The 5438-nt window shown below is 33.3% G+C and overlaps 1 pseudogene; it reads left to right on the top strand.

Moving 5' to 3' along the window:
• The first annotated feature begins 218 nt into the window (after positions 1 to 218).
• LOC133053862 (putative olfactory receptor 56B2) lies at positions 219 to 1182 on the top strand (annotated as a pseudogene).
• The last annotated feature ends 4256 nt before the right edge of the window (positions 1183 to 5438 follow it).

The following is a 5438-nucleotide window of genomic DNA, read 5'->3' as shown; positions in this document are numbered from 1 at the left end:
GAAGTTTGTGTTTTGATTAACTAAGCTAACACTTAATGTTACAAAAGTTCCTGTTTCACTGGAAATATACAATACATGTTAGTGCTGGGATGAGAATAAAAATGACCATGACTTTGTACCACCACTACCACCAAGAATATCATGAACCTGAGTAACTCCTTTTCAAACACTGTCGGAGAAATTATTAATAGTAGCTTTGCATATTTTTCCTCTTAGTGAAGATGTTCCAAGACCTCAGAGATTCCAACAGCTCCAAGTTCCAGGTCTCTGAGTTCATTCTTTTGGGATTCCCAGGCATTCACAGCTGTCAGCACTGGCTCTCCCTGCCCCTGACTCTGCTCTACCTCTTAGCTCTCAGCGCCAACATCCTTATGCTGATCATCATCAACAAGGAGGCAACACTTCACCAGCCTATGTACCATTTCCTGGGCATCCTGGCCGTGGTAGATATGGGCATGGCTACCAACATCATGCCCAAGATTTGGGCTATCTTGTGGTTCAGTGCTAAGTCTATCAGTCTCCCTGAGTGGTTTCTGCAAATGTATGTCAATATATACATTTATGTTTATGGAATCAGGCAACTTTGTCTGCATGGCTATAGATAGATATGTAGCCATCTGTCAACCACTACGCTATCCATCAATAATCAACAAATCTTTTGTGGTCAAAGCCACTGTGTTCAGGACACTCAGAAACAGTCTGTCTTCTATCCCTGTGCTTGTGTTGGCTGCTCAGAGACACTACTGCTCAAAAAACCAAATCAAGCACTGTCTGTGTTCTACTCTTGGAGTCACTAGCCTACCCTGTGATGACAAGAGAATCAACAGTGTCTATCAGTTACTTCTGGCCTGGACACTCATGGGAAGTGACTTGGGTTTGATTATTATATCCTATGTTCTAATTCTTCACTCTCTGCTGAAGCAGAGCTCAGCAGAAGCTGCACCTAAAGCCTTAAGTACTTGCACTTCCTACCTTATCCTAATCCTTTTCTCCTATACAATTCTTATTGTCCTTTCTGTCACCCATGGTGCAACAAAGACAGTTCCCCTCATCCCAGTTCTACTCAATGTACTTGAAAATGTCATTCCTCCTGCCCTCAATCCCATGGTCTATGCACTCAAGAACAAGGACCAGAGACATGGCTTATATAAGTTCCTTAAGCTGAACTGCCAAGGCAGCTAACTTGGAGAGGATGCTCACCTTTGTAATATCCCCATGTATATATCCATTATATCCTCCTAGGATTGTAGATGGAAGAAGAACTAAGAAACACTGACATTTTTTGGTTGATTCAAGTAATGTATTGCAACTAATGATACGTCCAAAAAAGCAGTAAAACGAATTTTTGGCATGTTTTTCAAGAGATTTCTTTGTTATACAAAATGATGATTCTCTCAAAAATCCAAAGGAAAGAGAAGCAGAATAAATATTTTATTTTCTTACCTAGTTGCCCTGGCTAAAACTTCCAGACAATGTGGTTAAATCAGATATCTGCCAATCTATTCTTTTTAATTAGAGCCTTTAAGCCTTGTACATTTGATATAATTACTGATAGGGTAGCACTTCCTCCTACCATCTGCCTATTGGGTTTATGATGTGTCATTATCTTTTTTAAAAGATCAAGGACTTGAACGGACATTTCTCTGAAGAAGATGTACAATTGCTAACAAGCATGTGAAAAGTGCTCAGTATATGCACTCAAGAGCAAGGGGGTCAGTCAGGGCTTATATATGTTTTTAAGCTAGACAACAAGAGCAATTAATATGGAGAAGGTGCTCATTTTTCCAAATATGTATCCATCATATTCTCTGAGACTTTGAAATGGCAAAAGAGATAAGGACACTGACACTGGCAGTTTTTCAGTTAGCATAAGGAATTTGTGGTGAAAAATGAAACTTTAAAAAAAGTAGTGAAGCTAATATTTGTAATCTTAGTTGTCAAGAGAGATCTTCATTTAAAGCAGAATAACACATTGATTCTCATTACCTCAAGAAATTCAAGAGATGTGCAAGTGGAATATGCATTACTTTTCCAGACAAAGATGAATAGACACGATTAAACCAAATATCTGACAGACCTTTCTTTTTAATTAGATAATTGAATCCAGGTACATTTTATATAGCTGCTGAAAGCACAGGATTTACTTCAGCCATTTGTGCATTTGCATCCTAACGTATTTTATATCTTTTTAAATGGATAAATAACTTGAATAGGCATTTCTCTAAAGAAGATGTACAAGGCCTATAAGCATATGATAAGGCTCAACATTATTTTTCATTAAACAAATTCAAATCAAAACCACAAGAAACCACTATTTCCCCTAAAAGGGTTTTTTAGTTTTATTTTGTTTTGTAAAATGAAATTAGCAAGTGTTGGTGATTTTAACATATCGAGGTCCTAGTACATTGCTGTAGAAATATAAAATCATGCAGGAGCTGTGGAAAACAGTTCTGGCAATTAGAAAGACACATTTGCTGTGTAACTCAAGAATTCAACACTTAAGTGTCTATCCTAAATATTGGAAAGCTTGTATGAAAAAGGAACTTGTACATTCATATTCATAGCAGCCCTGCTAGAAAAAAGCTAGGAAGAACCCTTCATCTATTGAATGTTAAAACAAGACTATATATATACATATATATATGTGTGTGTGTGTGTGTATACAAGGAGTTATTAATCATTCATATAAAATGAAGTACTAATATATACTGCTATGTAAATGCTGTAGAGGATGTGGAAAAAAAGAGCCCCCCTGCATTGTTGGTGGGAATATAAACTGGTACAGCCACCATGAGAAACAGTATGGATGCTCCTCAGAAAACTAAAAATAAAATTGCCATATTATCCAGCAATCCAATGCCTGGTCATATATCCACACAAAACTCTCATCCAAGAAGATACAGGCACCAATATGTTCTTAGCAGCACCATTCACAATAGCCAAGACTATTTTACATACTTCTGGGAAACATCCGAAATAGAACCAATCTAAATGTCCATCAACAGATGTATGGATAAAGGAGATGTAGTATATATATATATATAATGGAGTACTATTCAGCCATAAATAGAACAAAACAATATCACTTACAGCAACACAGGTGGACCCAGAGATTGTCATACTGGATGAAGTAAGTCAGACAGAGAAAGACAAGTCATACAAATATCACTTACATGTGGAATCTAAAAAAGTGGTTAAAATGAGCTTATTTACAAAAGAGAAATAGATTCATAGATATAGAATACAAATGTATGGTTTACTGGAGAGAGCAAATGGGGGGAAAGATGGAGTGGAGATTGTGTTTAGCTGGGTTTAGCAAATGTAAACTATTATATATGGAATGAATAAGCAGCAAGGGCTTACTGTATAGCACAGAGAATTATATGCAGTATCCTATGATAAAAAATAATGGGAATGAATATTTTGAAATGTATGTATATGCATAACTGAATTCCTTTTCTGTATAGCAGAAATCAATGCAACTTTATAAATCAAATATACATCAATAAAAATAAATTAAAATTGTATGCTGTTATGGAGATGAAACTTGAAAGCATCATCTTAAGTGAAAAAACCCAACATAAATCATTAAGTATTCTATGATTTCTTTTATATGAGATATTCAGAATAGGTAAGCTCATTGAATCAGAAGGCGAATTATTTATTAAAAAGAGCTAGAAAACTGGGGGAATGAGTGACTGATTAACTTTTGTGGAGTTTCCTTTTGAGGTAACAAAAATGTTTTGGAACTATATAGTGTTGATATTTGCACAGCCCTCAATTTACTTTTCAAAGAGTAAAATAGTTAATTTAATGGTATGTGAACTTCACCTCAATAAAAAGTGATTAAGTAAAAAAACACTGTGCTAAAAGTTTTCTTCTACATATAAACTTGTATCATTTTTCTGCAAAATAATGTATAAATCTAAGAATGGAAATCACTAAATAAATTGTGTAAGTATGTATGATGTGCTTTCATTTAGTCATAATTTTGCTGAAATAGCCCTGCTGTGAATGTCCATTTAAACTTGAAGAATTTTTTTTAATATAACATTGTCAAAACTTTTTTTCAAAAACACATATAACAAATGTTCATTAACAATTTTGACATATATACCTTATCATGTGTAAAATAGATAGCTAGCTGGAAACTGCTATATAACACAAGGAGCCCAGCCCGGCCCTCTGTGACAACCAACAGGGGTGAAATGGATAGAGGGGAGGGAAGCTTGAGAGGAAGTGTGTGTGTGTGTATATATATATATGATAATAATATATAAAGAATATTAATATATATAATATAATAAAAGAATAATGAATACATATAAATAATATAATATTAATATATTAAAATATAATATTATATATGATATATATATAATAACTAATTCACATTGGTGTATGCCAGAGACAATCACAACATTGTAAAGAAATTGTCCTTAAATTAAAAAAAAAAACATGTATCTGGTAAATGTAATTTCTGAAATTTAAGTGTTGAAATTATCTCTTTCCAAACTTGTTTTATTTTTCCAATTAATAAAAATATGCAGGCATTGATTTTATCATCCAACTAAAGAGTATAAATCTAGAAGCAGTTGTTATGTTTTATTATTAGTTATTGCCATTATATCATCATTATTAATCTCAAATTTGGGGCATCTAAATATTCTAGATAATTCTGTAAATGTCAAAATTAGTAATTTTCATTAAACACTATAGTGTTCATTCTACAGCCCCTATATATATTTCTTCACACAAAGCAAACAGATGCATATAGATGCATGTATATGAAATTATTCTCTTGTTTATGTCTTATCTTATAGATGATAAGAATGTAAACCTTCCATTTTCTTCCTCAGATAGGAGTTAGTTTAATTTCCATGAATAGCCTGTGTATCTTAACTTAATCACTTAATCACTTAATGTTGTGCATATGCTCTTGGAATAAATTGCACACATTTTTCTTTAAATTCCACATTCAATAGTATGAATAACAAAGGATTAAGGAATTGAGGATTGTGCATGTACATGTATTGCAGAATCGTGATATCTTTTGACTAATATCCTAAACACCTGAACCAGATTGCATTCAGCTCTCTGCTGAACCAGAAACTAAGGTACTAAAGACACACAAAAGAAGGAGTAGAAGCACCATTTTTAATTTATTCTTTAAGCAATAAAAAGAGGCAGAGAGGGTTTTTGGATGCATATTAATTGATTATTATGTTTGCACAACTTCAGTTTTGATTCCATCTACACATTTTGGAGAAGAGATAATAAATAGTAGAAACAGATCATAAAAAGTATGCTTTAAGTTTTCAAATTAGAATACTGACAAATGGTTAGATGAAGTGTATCTTAGATATAGTATAAATAAATTTAGCAGGCCTGTGCCAAAACATTAATATTACAATCATTGTTTTGTGATTTGATTGATT

The sequence above is a fragment of the Dama dama genome, chromosome 1 (assembly GCF_033118175.1).
Source record: "Dama dama isolate Ldn47 chromosome 1, ASM3311817v1, whole genome shotgun sequence".
In the NCBI taxonomy this organism is placed as follows: Eukaryota; Metazoa; Chordata; class Mammalia; order Artiodactyla; family Cervidae; genus Dama; species Dama dama.
This window is presented reverse-complemented; position numbering and strand designations above follow the sequence as displayed.